Source organism: Chiroxiphia lanceolata, chromosome 1, assembly GCF_009829145.1.
Source record: "Chiroxiphia lanceolata isolate bChiLan1 chromosome 1, bChiLan1.pri, whole genome shotgun sequence".
Lineage (NCBI taxonomy): Eukaryota > Metazoa > Chordata > Aves > Passeriformes > Pipridae > Chiroxiphia > Chiroxiphia lanceolata.
The window spans coordinates 54817681-54833073 of NC_045637.1; the positions used below are offsets into that span (position 1 = coordinate 54817681).

A 15393-nucleotide genomic window follows, 5' to 3' on the forward strand; every position below is an offset into this window, starting at 1 on the left:
TAATTACTGTAGTAACTGGTGGTACTGTGAAATCTTTTTTTAAAGTAGTGAAAAATTCGTGTTACCACACACCACTGAAGGTATTAAAGCCTTTCTTAGCTTATAAACAAGCATACACAGCCATTTTGTAAGCAACAGCAATAATATTGCATTTGCTATTATATCATAATTGTAGTCTGTAAAAATTATTTAACTGTTAACTTTGTCAGTGTTCATACGTTGTCTTCTACTTCTGATGTTTCTTTCCACACACCAAAACAGATGGAGGAAGGCCACCGCTGCTAAGTTTAGACTTTTCTGTCTGTTCTTACTGCGAAAACTCTCAGGGCCAGCTATTTTCTACTTTTACTCCTACAAGCTGTTTCTATTTCCCAGCTTGAGATCACTAGTTTAAAGATAGCTCTGATGTAATTATACCATCTGAGATCAACCTTCATTTTCATCTGTTATGAAGCCATCAGTATTCCCTTCCTAGCTCTCAGTTATGTTGCTTGTCAGCCTGTCATTTCAATTTTCCCTTACATTTCTTTGCACATTCATATGGCTGAGAATAGTTTTTCATCCATAAGTCACTTACTTATATATAGTATCGCTTCTGTTTCCCCTTAACTCATCTTTTATGTGCTGCCACAGCTATACTTGATCATGACTGGGTAGATGCTTTCCTCAAATGTAATTTCTCAGGCTAATAATTATTATTTTGCCTACTTAGTCTTCCTGTACTCTTTTTTACGTTATGTGCTAAAATGTAATTTTACAGTTGGAGCTTATCTTTTTCTTGCATCTTTGTAGTAGTCATTATTTTAAATAAAACAGTGAGTTTTTAAATCCAGATTGGGACATTCTATTGATTTCCTAGCAAAACAAATAATTACAGGTTGTAAGTGGAATTCAGACTGCAGCAGCAACAAAGCAGTGTGACACACAAAGGTTCACTGTTCTGCTTTCTTTAAGTGCCTGTTCTATTCTCAGTTTACTCACAAAAAGACTTGGGGACTTTACCCTCATTTTTGCCCATGAAATCAAATTTTGCTACTAATTTCTTGCCATGATCTGCCAGTCACGCCTGGTAAGTGATCCTCTTAATTTGACTTACATTCATAACAGTAATGGCTGGTATTCTTTTTCCTCAGCAGAAATTCATCCCTCATCTTTCACACAATGCCATGATTATGTGTGCTTTCCTCTGAAACCTCCACCTTTAGAGTTCCAGTTTGTATGACACTGTATGTTACACATACAAGACCACTTGCTAACATTTTCAAACTCTTTCTAATTGTCAAGCTCCAGATTCTCAGACCTATGCAACCTCCTAAATGACTGGGTTTACCAGATTCCCCCCTCCCCCATAATCTAATTGCTCAATAATACCACGTCGTATTTCTACAGTGTCTTAATCAAATCTCCAAATCACAGATGCTATTTTACTCCCTATGGGATATTATGAATTGTTGTGAATCCAGTTTTTAAGTTAAGGAAAACACGGTACAGAAAATTGTCAGGATTTCACAAGGTCAGGTAGGTCTTCCCTGCCAACAGTAACATTTTTAAAAGCTCATCAGGAATGGAATCTTAAACTATGCTGTTTGCTGTTAGCATGATAATCCATGATTGTGTGTAACAGACCAGCTTCTAGTGCAGACATGACCGAAGCATGTGACAGTGGTAGCTACATAAGACAGACTTCCTCACCCTCTACCCTATAGCAATATAAACATCCTTAATGCATGTATTTTCTTTAAATCCAAGGCAATGTCAGTTATAGTAATTCTGAATGAGAATATCTCTACCAATGCTAATACACTTACACTGGACTTGGAGCAGAAGTAAATTAAGTTATGCAGGTTTATATAGTCAATTTGAGAACATAATTGGCCTACTGTGTCAAAAGTGAAAAACTAACCTTATTATAGATGCTTTTACTTCTTCTCCTATGCTGTGGTTCAGACATAATACTGAACTCAAATGTTAAAAAGTACATACCAGGATTGTGATAATTCAGTGCGGTCTTCCTCTGCTTGTGATTAAGCAAATAGTAAGGTTAAAATACAACTGTCTTTTCCACCTCATGCACACCATCACCATGAACAGAGTGTTTTTCCTTACTATTCAGCTCCAGCTGTAAAAGGAAGTCCGCGAGGTTAGCTAACAGTTGAATCCTAGTTCATGGCTCAGTAACTGGAAGCTGCAAATTTCCTGTGGTTTCCGTGAGTTCCAGCATGCTTCCCGTTATCTTGCTATGGCACAGATGTCACCACACATGTTCTGGTTACCATCAGCAGTAGATGCTTATGTCACCCTGACCGTGGGCACGGTGGCTGCCCACCACTGCTGTGCAGAGTGGATCATCCTATTGTGGGCCAACTTTACTACCTTCGGGATACTCTGGAAATGCAGCAGAGAGCTGTGGCACTTTTCTGTATCACTCTGACGCAATGCCTTGCTTTCTGGATTTTTTTACACCACTCAAAGGGGAATGTCTCACTTGACAGTAATCTTGAATTTGCTATTAATTTCATCTAGAGATAAATAAAAAGAAATTGAAGTATTTATTAATGAGATTAAAAATAGGCAACAGAATACCAAAGGTTTATACTAGACCTATGTGAAGAAGTAAAAGAAAAGCATTTCCCACCACAAAACCACACATATTATTCATACTATTTCTTTCTGATTTACCATAATACCTGTGGTGGTTTCACTCTAGGCCTTCCTGGAGACCAACTTGTAGCCAGGAAGGAACTAGAAAAGTGATCACGGAAGTATTCCATGCTATTCCTTTACGTAACTTGAGGTATAAATAAAGCCAGCGGGAGGGATCTCGCTCTCTTCCTCTCCGGCGAGGTTCGAGAACGGTGGGTCCCTGTTTCGGTCGGGTTTATCTGGAGCCGAGGCCTACAGTGACTGCCGTTATCTGCCCGCGTGAGGGGAGAGCCGAGGACCGTGTCTGGTCATCCTGCCTGTTCGAAGGGAAGTGGTGAGATTTTGCTAGTTTGCCTTCGGCTGGCCGTTTGACTTGTTTGGTCCTTGCCCTTTTTGTCCTTCTCCCTTTTCCCCCCCCCTCCCCCCCCGGTGTGTGGTATTCTCCTTTTGTGTATCTGTCTCATATGTAAAGTATATACATATATATATATATATATATTTTGCTATAGCTTTGGCTGCTTGGTTTTTTTTTTTCCCCTTTTTCCCTCTCTGGGAGGCGGGTCCTTGTTGTCGAGTTTCGGGGGACTTGGCGGGAAGCCAGCTCGAAACTTGTACAACATTTTTGGTAGCAGAGGATGGTTGTTTTGGTTAAGTTTGGCTTGTTTTGATAAACATTTTCCGGGAAGACAGCCAAGTTCGGTGTTGTTTTGCAAACCAATCTATTGTTTTGGGAACAGGTCTGGGAACACTGCCAGAGTCTGGGAAAGCAGCCAAGGAAACTTTGTTTATATAAACAAAAGTTTGTTTTGGGATCAGGAAGAAATAATAACAAAAAACAATGGCTATTTCATTAATTTGTCTTATAATTCTAGCCATCTTTACACCTGTGTTAGGCTACTCTATAGGGAGACGTCCAGACCTTGAGGATGGATGGAACGAATTGCTTCCATCCTTTAATTTTGACATCGAAGGTTTGGTAAAGGAGATCCCCATGGTTAAAATTGGCTCTAATTACTATATAAATCTTATTGCAACAGTACTGTCATTGATAAAGGTACTGGAAGTGCTCCTTAAACTTGGAAGAATGGGGTTCCGTTGCTTTCCCTCTTGTAGGAAAGATCACACCTCAAAGGGACTCGCTGGAACTTTGGAAAGGGCTGCAGACAGGCCAGTCTCCGGGTGGCATGGAGCTTGGGAAGATTTCGGTAGATTAGTAGGACATGTGTCACCCCCCATTAATTGGGAGTTTACACCAGAACAAATGTTTGATTCTGGTGAAATGGCCCACTGTTTGGCAGAAGGGTGTTTTTCCTACAAAGATCCGAATATGCAATTCTCCGCTTTGTGCTGGGGCCTGGCTAATGCTTATCGAGCTGCCATAGACCACCTTCAGAGGGTTAAGGTTGACACAGAGACCCAAACCACGCCACTTGAAACCAGTGATGTCCCTATTAGGTCCACAGAAGTTGGAGTCCAAGCACAACTTGAAGTCAATACCATCTCTACTAAGTCCACTAGGACCGGGACTCAAGCTAAGAACCGGAAGGTCATCATTGCCCCTGTGAAGAAGAAGAAGACGTGGGTAAGGGAGATCAAGGAACTTACGGACCCATCTCCGCAACCAGAATGCACAGAAGAAAGAGAAGAAGAAGAAGAAGAAGAAGGAACAGAGGATGTAGTGAACGAAGGAGCGGCAGCAATTGGAGAAGGAGCAACAGCAAGTGATGAAGGCGCGACTGCGAGAGAGGAAGAAGTGGTTGTGACTGAGGAAGGAGCGATTAGAAGAGAAGAAGCAGTTACCAGAGAGGAAGAAACGGCTACACGGGAAGGAGCACGTCCAAAAGAACTAGGGGCACGCCCAAAGGAATACAGAATAGCATCAAGAGAAAAGAAAGCAACAGTACAAACGGTCGGTGGTATATTGTCGCTTGATGATTTATATCCTGACTACACATTCAGTATTACAAAAGACGCAAAGAAGGAGCCAAAGCATCCCCCTCAATTGGAGGGGGAATTATCCCTACCCCTCCAGACCCAACCTTCTCTTGGAGGTATGAATGATTGGAGGAGAAGGCCCTTATCTCAGCACGCGGAAGATTACTCACTACCTCCACCCGCGGGGTATCGCGAACGACACAGGAGTCCATCCCCATGGCGTGAATGGCATAGAAGTCCATCTCCACGGCGTGAACGACGCAGAAGTCCATCTCCGCGGCGCGAGCGGCGTAGGAGTCCATCCCCACGGTATGAACGACGTAGAAGTCCATCTCCGCGGCGTGAACGGCGTAGGAGTCCATCCCCACAGTATGAACGGCGTAGAAATCCATCTCCGCGGCGTGAACAATATAGAAGCTTATCCCCACAGTACGCCCAGTCTCCACCTCCACATGAGAGATATAGGGAGGAAGTGGGAGCAGTCCCACGTAGGAGTGGAAGAGTAAAGAGAGAGGTGGAAAAGATTCTACGTGGGAGAGATGGACAAGAAATAATGCGAGAAAGCGAAATTACACAATCACTGACCACAAGAGAGCTTCGAGATTTACGGAGAGATTATATGCGCTTGCCTGGTGAAGAAGTCCTCACCTGGCTGGTGCGATGCTGGGACAAAGGAGCTGATAGTCATGTAATTGAAGGTGATGAAGCACGACAATTGGGATCCATTGCTCGAGACCCTGTGATAGAGCAAGAAATGGGGAGGGAGAAAATGGCGTCCAGCCTTTGGCTCCGAATCCTCCACGCGGTGAGAGTGAAATACCCATTTAAGGAGTCCCTGAAGAGTTCTTCAAGAAGGTGGAGGACTGCAGAAGAAGGCATCCAATACCTACGGGAATTGGCCATGCTGGAGATCATCTATTCTGATCCAGATTATTATGACATCCAAGTTCCTGAGAATGTTCCATGCACGCAACCAATGTGGAAAAAGGTAATTCAAGGTGCCCCCAAACCATATATTTCCTGCTTGATATCCGTATATAATCCAAAGATGGAGGAACCAAGCGTGGACGCTATGTGTGCTTGGATAAGAACCATAGAGGAAAATATGGAAGACTCCTTCAATCCCCTCTACCGACGCACCTACGATAGGGAAAGAATGGAGAGAGATTATGAATGTTCCAGATATGAGGACGACCTTAGAGACAGAGAGGACAGAAGGTATAGAGATTACCAAGAAAGGCCAATGGGAAGATCACGGTGGAACCGACAAAGACGACCTCGGCCTAGACCTCGATCCTGGTCTCGATCTCGCTCACGGTCCCTGTCATTCACACGTCGAAGGAAAGAGAACTCTAAGCGTTGGTCACGTAACCAACTATGGGCATACCTTCGTAGTAAAGGAGAAAACATGAAGAAGTGGGATGGTGAACCCACTTCTAAGCTTGAAGCTAGAGTGAGGGAGTTGAAGCGAAAGAAGACTGACAAGAAAGTTGTCTATGTAGTAGACGGAGATTTCTTAAAAGAGAAACTGCGATCACCAAAACACGAGAAGATGGAGGTCCACTTCGACAACGGCAAAAAGTCTAAGAAGTCAAAGTCAAGCTCTGACGACGAATGCTCTGATCAAGACCAGTAGAGGGGCCCTGCCTTCTGCCAGGAGAAGGAGAGGGACCAAGAAGATAACCGAGTTTACTGGGCTGTGTGGGTTCGATGGCCTGGCACATCGGATCCTCAGAGATACCAGGCCTTGATAGATACTGGAGCCCAGTGTACTGTAATGCCTTCAGAGTGTAAGAGTACCGAGACTGTTACTATTTCTGGAGTGACCGGAGGGTCTCAAGAATTGTCAGTAGTAGAGGCAGACATGAGCTTGACGGGAGACCAATGGGAAAAGCGTCCCATTGTGACGGGGCCAGAAGCCCCTTGCATCCTTGGTATGGACTACCTAAGAAGAGGATACTTCAAGGACCCGAAAGGGTACCGGTGGGCTTTTGGTATAGCCTCGGTGATTGAAGAGGAGTCCAAGCAGTTGTCTGCCCTTCCTGGCCTCTCAGAAGACCCTTCCATTGTAGGATTACTGCGAGTTAAAGATCAAGAAGTGCCAATAGCCACAACAACTGTACACAGACGACAGTATCGGACAAACCGAGATGCTGTGATCCCTATCCACAAAATGATCCGAAAGTTGGAGAGCCAAGGGGTGGTCAGCAGAACCCATTCACCCTTCAACAGCCCCATCTGGCCTGTGCGTAAATCCGATGGAGAGTGGAGACTGACTGTGGACTATCGTGGCTTAAATGAAGTTACGCCGCCGTTGAGTGCTGCCGTGCCAGATATGTTGGAGCTCCAATACGAGTTGGAGTCCAAGACAGCAAAGTGGTACGCCACCATCGACATAGCCAACGCGTTTTTCTCCATTCCTTTAGCGGCAGAGTGCAGGCCACAGTTTGCTTTCACCTGGAGGGGCGTTCAATACACCTGGAATCGACTGCCCCAGGGGTGGAAACACAGTCCAACCATCTGTCATGGACTGATCCAGGTCACGCTAGAGAAGGGTAAGGCTCCCGAACACATCCAGTACATCGATGACATCATTGTATGGGGGGATACAGCAGAAGAAGTTTTCAAAAAAGGACAGACGATCATCCAGATTCTCCTCAAGGCCGGTTTCGCTATAAAGAAGAGCAAAGTCAAGGGACCTGCCCGAGAGATCCAATTCCTAGGGGTGAAATGGCAAGATGGACGACGTCAGATACCAACAGACATAATCAACAAGATTGTAGCAATGGCTCCCCCCACAAACAAGAAAGAAACCCAAGCTTTTCTGGGAGCAATAGGTTTCTGGAGGATGCATATCCCAGAATACAGTCAGATTGTGAGCCCTCTTTACTTTGTGACCCGTAAAAAGAACAATTTCCAGTGGGGTCCTGAGCAACAACAAGCTTTCAGGCAGATCAAGCAAGAAATTGCACATGCCGTGGCTCTTGGACCAGTTAGAACGGGACCAGATGTAAAGAACGTACTCTATTCTGCAGCTGGAGATAAAGGTCCCTCCTGGAGCCTCTGGCAAAAGGTGCCTGGCGAGACGCGAGGGCGACCACTGGGTTTCTGGAGCCGAAGCTACAGAGGTTCTGAGGCCAATTACACCCCTGTGGAAAAAGAAATCTTAGCGGCATATGAAGGTATACGAGCAGCTTCGGAGGTAATCGGTACTGAAGCACAGCTCTTCCTGGCACCCCGATTACCAGTCTTGAGTTGGATGTTCAAAGGGAAGGTGCCCCCTACGCATCATGCCACCGATGCTACGTGGAGTAAGTGGATAGCCTTGATTACGCAGCGTGTACGATTGGGAAGCTCAAATCGCCCTGGAATTCTGGAGGTTATCACAAATTGGCCTGAAGGTGGGAACTTCAGTCTGGCAGAAGAAGAAGAAGAACCAGTGAGCCGAGCTGAAGAAGCTCCACCATTTGATCAGCTGCCAGATGAAGAAAGGTGTTATGCCCTTTTCACTGATGGTTCTTGCCGTATTGTAGGAAGGAACCGGAAGTGGAAAGCAGCCGTTTGGAGTCCCACCCGACGAGTGGCAGAAGCTGCCGAGGGTCAAGGCGAGTCGAGTCAATTTGCAGAGCTCAAAGCCGTCCAATTGGCCCTGGACATCGCCGAACGAGAAGGATGGCCGAGACTCTACCTCTACACAGACTCGTGGATGATAGCCAATGCTCTGTGGGGATGGTTAGACCGATGGAAAAAGATGAACTGGAGGCGTGGAGGAAAACCCATCTGGGCTGCTGACTTGTGGCAGGACATCGCTGCCAGAGCGAAGAGTCTGAATGTGAGAGTCCACCATGTAGATGCCCATGTGTCCAAGAAGCGAGCTAATGAAGAACATAATAACAACAGAGAAGCTGACCGAGCTGCACAGATAGGGGTGTCACAAGTAGACCTAGACTGGCAGCAGAAGGGAGAGCTGTTTCTGGCTCGATGGGCCCATGATGCTTCCGGTCATCAGGGCCGAGATGCCACCCACAGATGGGCACGAGACCGAGGGGTGGATTTAACCATGGATATCATTTCTGAAGTTATCCATGATTGTGAGACCTGTGCCGCTATTAAGCAGGCAAAAAGACTGAAGCCCCTATGGTATGGTGGACGATGGGATAAGTATAAGTATGGAGAGGCATGGCAGGTTGATTATATCAAACTGCCACAGACTCGCCAAGGTAAGTGCTATGTACTTACCATGGTGGAAGCAACAACGGGATGGTTAGAGACTTTTTCGGTGCCCCACGCAACGGCCCGGAATACCATTCTGGGCCTTGAAAAGCAGGTCCTGTGGAGACACGGGACCCCAGAACGTATTGAGTCAGACAACGGGACTCATTTCAAAAATCAATTAGTCACCACTTGGGCGAGGGAACATGGTATCGAATGGGTGTACCACATTCCTTATCATGCACCAGCTGCTGGGAAGGTTGAGAGATATAATGGACTATTGAAGACCACTCTAAAGTCATTAGGAGAAGGAACTTATAAAAACTGGGACAAAAACTTAGCCAAGGCTACCTGGCTAGTTAACACCAGGGGTTCTGTCAATCGAGCTGGCCCTGCACAGGCAGAATCCCTTCACATTGTTGATGGAGATAAAGTTCCAGCGATCCATTTGAGGGGAATGCTAGGGAAAGCTGTTTGGGTTACCCCTGCCTCAGGCCAAGACAAACCCATTCGTGGGATTGTCTTTGCTCAAGGGCCAGGACATACGTGGTGGTTAATGAGGAAGGATGGAGTCATCCAGTGTGTGCCTCAAGGAAATTTAGCCTTGGGGAAAAACTAATTGTAGGTCCTAAGTTGTGTTTTTACAGGAAGCCAGTCACCAGATGAGAGAGAGAGACCTGAACTAAGCTGATGCTGGTATCCGGCGATGAAACAGCCCAGTGACGAAACAGCCATAAATCGAAACTGTAATTGTGACTGAGGAGACCAAAGATCTGGACTGAACTGACATCGGCATTGATTTTCCAACGACGAGACAACTATGCTATATATGCGCGGGATGTAGGCGAACATGAAACATAGGTGTTACGTAAAGAAATAGTATGGAATAAGGGGTGGAGAATGTGGTGGTTTCACTCTAGGCCTTCCTGGAGACCAACTTGTAGCCAGGAAGGAACTAGAAAAGTGATCACGGAAGTATTCCATGCTATTCCTTTACGTAACTTGAGGTATAAATAAAGCCAGCGGGAGGGATCTCGCTCTCTTCCTCTCCGGCGAGGTTCGAGAACGGTGGGTCCCTGTTTCGGTCGGGTTTATCTGGAGCCGAGGCCTACAGTGACTGCCGTTATCTGCCCGCGTGAGGGGAGAGCCGAGGACCGTGTCTGGTCATCCTGCCTGTTCGAAGGGAAGTGGTGAGATTTTGCTAGTTTGCCTTCGGCTGGCCGTTTGACTTGTTCGGTCCTTGCCCTTTTTGTCCTTCTCCCTTTTCCCCCCCCCTCCCCCCCCGGTGTGTGGTATTCTCCTTTTGTGTATCTGTCTCATATGTAAAGTATATACATATATATATATATATATATTTTGCTATAGCTTTGGCTGCTTGGTTTTTTTTTTTTCCCCTTTTTCCCTCTCTGGGAGGCGGGTCCTTGTTGTCGAGTTTCGGGGGACTTGGCGGGAAGCCAGCTCGAAACTTGTACATACCCAAGACTTCTGTGATCCTAGATATATTGTGTTCATGTTACATTATGGGAAAATCCCTCTTTTGATGTAGCATGTTAGCTTTTATAGCAAATTTTTTTATAACATTTGAAATCTTCCTGAAAAGGTCTAGAGAGCTTTGATCTTATTCAGCAGATTTTATTTTACTTTCAATCCAAGAGATAGTCTGGCCATTTAAAAGGATTAAAACAAGCATTGTTTCATTTCCCAGAAGATGTGAATGCCTCTTCATTAGACCGGATGCCTTTCACCCGACTTGACTGTCTATTTAATGACTACTTGCCTTAACAAAGGGTTTATCTTGTCCCCTCTTCCCTTTGTTATTTCTGGTTTTTCACTATGAAGCATTTCCTCTATTGAACCTTCATTCTGTGTCAGACTTCCTACTAACAAAAACCATCTGATACATATGTCTACATGAGGTAAATATATTTACATCATTCCTGGATATTGACTGAAATCAGATACAACAGTAAATTAACATTCTGACATTCTGGGATGACAATCCCCCACATGTTTCCTGGATTTTTTTAAGTAAGTCAAGATTTTGGACCCAGTCTCTAAATAAATCTAAACTGATTTACCTGCTTTGAATCAAGAGAATGAGGTCAGGAGTAGGCTGTAACTAAATTAACAAATAATTTGTATGTGTATTAAAAAAATAAAAAGATTTTTTTTTTGCTTACTGACCAAACTAAAATGTTAGAAAAAAAGCCTAATTTTGATTTGAAGTGTTCAACTTCCATGTCTTGTCAAAAAATCAAACATTTCAGTTCAAACAAAATATATATATATATATATAATTTTAATAATATATAGATTTACACATTTATATATTATTCAAATGAAATAGATTGATGCCAATTATTTGTGTCTGACAATTTTGCCCTTCTCCAACTATACTGATATTACTGGCTGAAGAAATAAACTGAATTTAATCAGGTGAATATTAACCCAGAATTTGTAACATACTCTAAGTCTTGATAAAATCATTACTAAAAATTGCAAAAGAACTGGATTTTGACAGCTGAATCACTGACTGGAAACAATTCTTCTTAGAAAAAAAAAGAAACACAATTTTTTATAAATATTACCAATGGTTTACTGTAAAAGACATTTCCCAAAAAGAGCTAACAAAATCAACTGTTCAGATACACTGCCACGAACTAAAGAACTTATAAATCAGCTTCAATGTTTTTATTAGGCACTGTCTCTCCAGCTGTTTGAATGAAGCAATAATTTAAGTTTCAAAGTACAAATGTCTCTAATTCTGCTGAAAGAGTAAAAAAAACCTTTATCTTTAGCAATCCAAATAAATGTATTAATATTATTTGTTGGGTTTTTTTGTTGTTGTTTTATTCTTACATATGAGAATAGCACTTAATATCTCTCTAATTACAGCACTGGAACTATCAGGAACAATCACATATGCTTGCTTCTCCTATTGTATTACTTAAATTTTACCTATTAGAAAATAGTGAAACGTCAACCTCCAAAGTGCACATTGCATGGGGAAAAAAAAGGTACTTGTACCATGGCCTTACAGTCCACAGTAAGGGTTCCCTCTAGGAGAAGAATTGTGCAATACCAGTTCATCTTCAGAAACGAGAAAACGTTAACCTCTTCCTTTCATTAGCTATTTTTTTAAATGCTTTGCAAATTTTCTGTTATTTGCAAAATCCAACCCAAATTTTCCACTAATATAAACAGCTAAAATGTAGATGTCTAAATTTTCTTGACAACAACTTGCAAATTCTTCTTTTCAACTCCAGCTGTTGTTCTCCATTAAGATTTAGCTCTGCAGTATTTTAAAAAATACCATTTTAAAACTATCATTGGCTAACTTAGATAAGAATATAAAACCAGGTAGTAACTTCTTTTAAATCCTTCCATATTTGCTATTCTCTGTAATTGAGAACATTTTGTATCTTATTCCCTGTACTTGGCCATGAAAATACTCTTCAACATGTTATCATTTCCTTACCTGGTATCATTAAAAATAATTAAGTCCTAGCATTTTAAAGCCACAGTGTCCCTTCAAGTCCAAGTTTGGTGTCATTTCTCTTAATCTATTATCATTAATCTATTTTAATTCCTTATCAAATTTGAGTACCAGCATACCTAGTCTTAATATAAGGCCTGACAATGAAACATCTGCATTACGGTGTTAAATACTTGCATATTAATAATGCAGGTTATGCAGAAACAGTGAAGTGATCCCTATGGCATGTGATAACAGCAGCTCCAACAGTACCTATGGAATATAGTTTACAGTGTGTAAAAACAAATGCATTAAATATCAAACTGTCAGGTTTACTCTACAAGCAGGTAATGGTTTCTTTACAATCCTGTGAAGTATTTGGACATCCCTGAATAAATTCTATTCACCAAGTGGACAGAATGTGACTTTCTCATTGCCACAACTGAACGTGAAAATTTTAAATGAGCTTGGGAGAATCAAAAATCCTTTTGAAAATGGTAAAACTAATCTCCTGTTAAAGCTCCAAATACCAAAAATGTTCTAGGAAAGGTCTGAATCAGACTTGAATCAAGAGAATAAAAATACATCTGATTTCAGGGAACTTTCTATTTCATAGAATCACAGAATATGCTGAGCTAGAAGGATCATTGAGTCCAACTCCTGGCCTTGCACAGGACCATCCCCAAGAACTTACACTATGTGCCTGAGAGTATTGCCCAAACAACTCCTGAACTCTGTCAGGCTTCATGCTATGACCACTTCCCTGGGGAGCCTGTTCCAGTACCCAGCCACACTCTGGGTGAACCTTTTTTTTAATATCCAACCGAAAGCTCCCCTGACACAACTTTAGGCCATTCCCTCACAACCTGTCACCGGTCATCACAGAGAAGTGATCAGTGCCTGCCCCTCCTCTTCCCCTCATGAGGAAGTTGTAGACTGCAATGATGTCTCCTCTCAGTCTCCTCCAGGCTGAACAGACCAAGTGACCTCAGCTGCTCCTCATATGGCTTCCCCTAAGGCCCTTCACCACCTTCACTGCCCTCCTCTGAACACTTAATAACTTAGTATCTTTTTTATATTGTGGCACCCAAAACAGCTCACAATATTCAAGGTGAGGCTGCCCCAGTGCAGAGCAGAGCAGGACAATCCCCTCCCTCAGCTGGCTGGCGATGCTTTGCCTGATGCCCCTCAGGACATGGTTGGCCCTCCTGGCTGCCAGGGCACTGCTGACTCATATTCAACTTACCATCGACCAGGACCCCCAGGTCCTTTCCCATGGCACTACTTTTCAGCATCTCATTCTTTTTCCTTCTCTACTTAATGCTGATTGGAAAACTGTATCATAAGAATAAGGTAATGAAGGTGTCCTAATGACTTCAGTACTGTTTTGGAACTGAAATATAACAACAGTTATATAACAACTGAAACATAACTGTGTTTGCTGTTGTTTATTTGTTTATTACCACTACCATAATTTCATTATTATTTAGTTTTTCTCTTAAATCTATTAACTGCATTATTGCTATTTGGATTGTACAGAACGAATTATTTTTTCTTTGTTAATATTTATCAGCCATTGTAGTTATCTTCAGAATAGCCAGTAAATAACATGGCTTACAGATGAAGTATTTCTTAAAAAAAGATGCTGGAATGGTCTTGTGCTCAGTGATACAATGAATGAATGGTACTTAAAAAATATTAGCACTGTAAGCTGCATGATCCAGTTTGTGAGTTGATACTGCAGGATATTGGAAGACGGTGCTTCTGCTGGTGAGGAGCTCCCTGGAAGGTGGTAGGTCAGCAGTGAGAGTGTTGAGTTCTCATGAGTCTCCATCTGCTTTCAGTGAATTCATTTTGCACTGACTACAGGCCAGTAATTATCAGTCTATAGCTCCTGCCCAGAGCTCAGTCACTCAGGATGAGTTTTCTACCATGTGAAAGTCTCTGTTCTGCTTCTACTTCATAGGCTGGATCTTATTCACCTTGTCTCACTTAGAATCGTAGAATGGCCTGGGTTATAAGGGACATTAAAGATCCTCTAGTTCCAACCCACCTGTCACGGAAAGGGACACCTTTCCAGGTTGCTTAAGAGCCCCATCCAATCGGGCCTTAAACACTTCCAGGGATGGGGCATCCACAACTTCTCTGGGAAATCTGTTCCAGTGTCTCACCACCCTCACAGCAAAGAACTTCTTCCTAATATCTAATCTAAATCTACCCTCATTTTAAGGCCCCTTGTCCTGTCACTACATGCTCTTGTAAAAAGTCTCTCTCCATCTTTCTTGCAGGCTCCCTTCAGGTACAGGAGGGTCACAATTAGGTCACTCCAAAGCCTTCCTTTTTGACAGGCAGAACAAACCCAGTTCTCTCAGCCTTTCCTTGTAGGAGCTTCCAACCTGCCTGGGGATTCCTCCCCTGCCTGCATCGTGCTTCATCTTTCTTATAAAACCTTCCAAACTTATCTCTTATATACCTCTCCTCGAGAAGCAGGTCTCACATTGTTTCGCACCGGAGGGCTCATCTGACAGCGTCCATCAACACAGTAAATTATTAAAGAAGCAAATGCGGTCCATCACACACTGCCGCGCTGAGAGTTTGCTTCCTTATTGACCTGTATTGTTATGGCGAGCTCCTGAGCTTTCGGATTCGCACTTTGAAGGGATTTCGCTCCATAGGGCGCCACACGCAGCGGCGCTGTTAGCAGAGCCTGCAAGCCCGGGCTGGGAACCACACAGAATCACGGGATCCATTTGGTTGGAAAAGAGCTCTGAGATCATCGAGTTCAACCTGTGACCTAACACCCCGACGTCAGTTAGACCACGGCACTGAGTGCCACGTCCAGTCTTTCCTTAAACACCTCCAGGGACGGTGACTCCACCACCTCCCTGGGCAGCCCATTCAAGTGGCTAATCACCGTTTCTGTGAAGAAATTCCTCCTGGCGTCCAACCTAAACCTCCCCCGGAGCAGCTTTGACACTATGTCCTCTCGTCCTGTCGCTATGGGAAGGGCCCTGTCGCGGTGGGTCGCGGCTGGAGGGGGGTAACTTCCCGGGGAGGGCCGCCCTGCCCCGACCCGCGATAACCCCTCCGCCCCACCGCGTCCCAGCCCCGTCCCGTCCCTTCCCCGC

The 15393-nt window shown here is 43.8% G+C and overlaps 1 long non-coding RNA gene across 1 annotated transcript; it reads right to left on the reverse strand.

The window, feature by feature from the left end:
- Positions 1 to 14848: 14848 nt before the first annotated feature.
- Positions 14849 to 15372, reverse strand: LOC116792334. Its single transcript, XR_004359077.1, has 2 exons — positions 15180 to 15372; positions 14849 to 15052 (listed from the first exon to the last, which is right to left on the reverse strand). It is a non-coding gene; the product is annotated as an uncharacterized LOC116792334 (long non-coding RNA).
- Between the last annotated feature and the right edge of the window lie 21 nt (positions 15373 to 15393).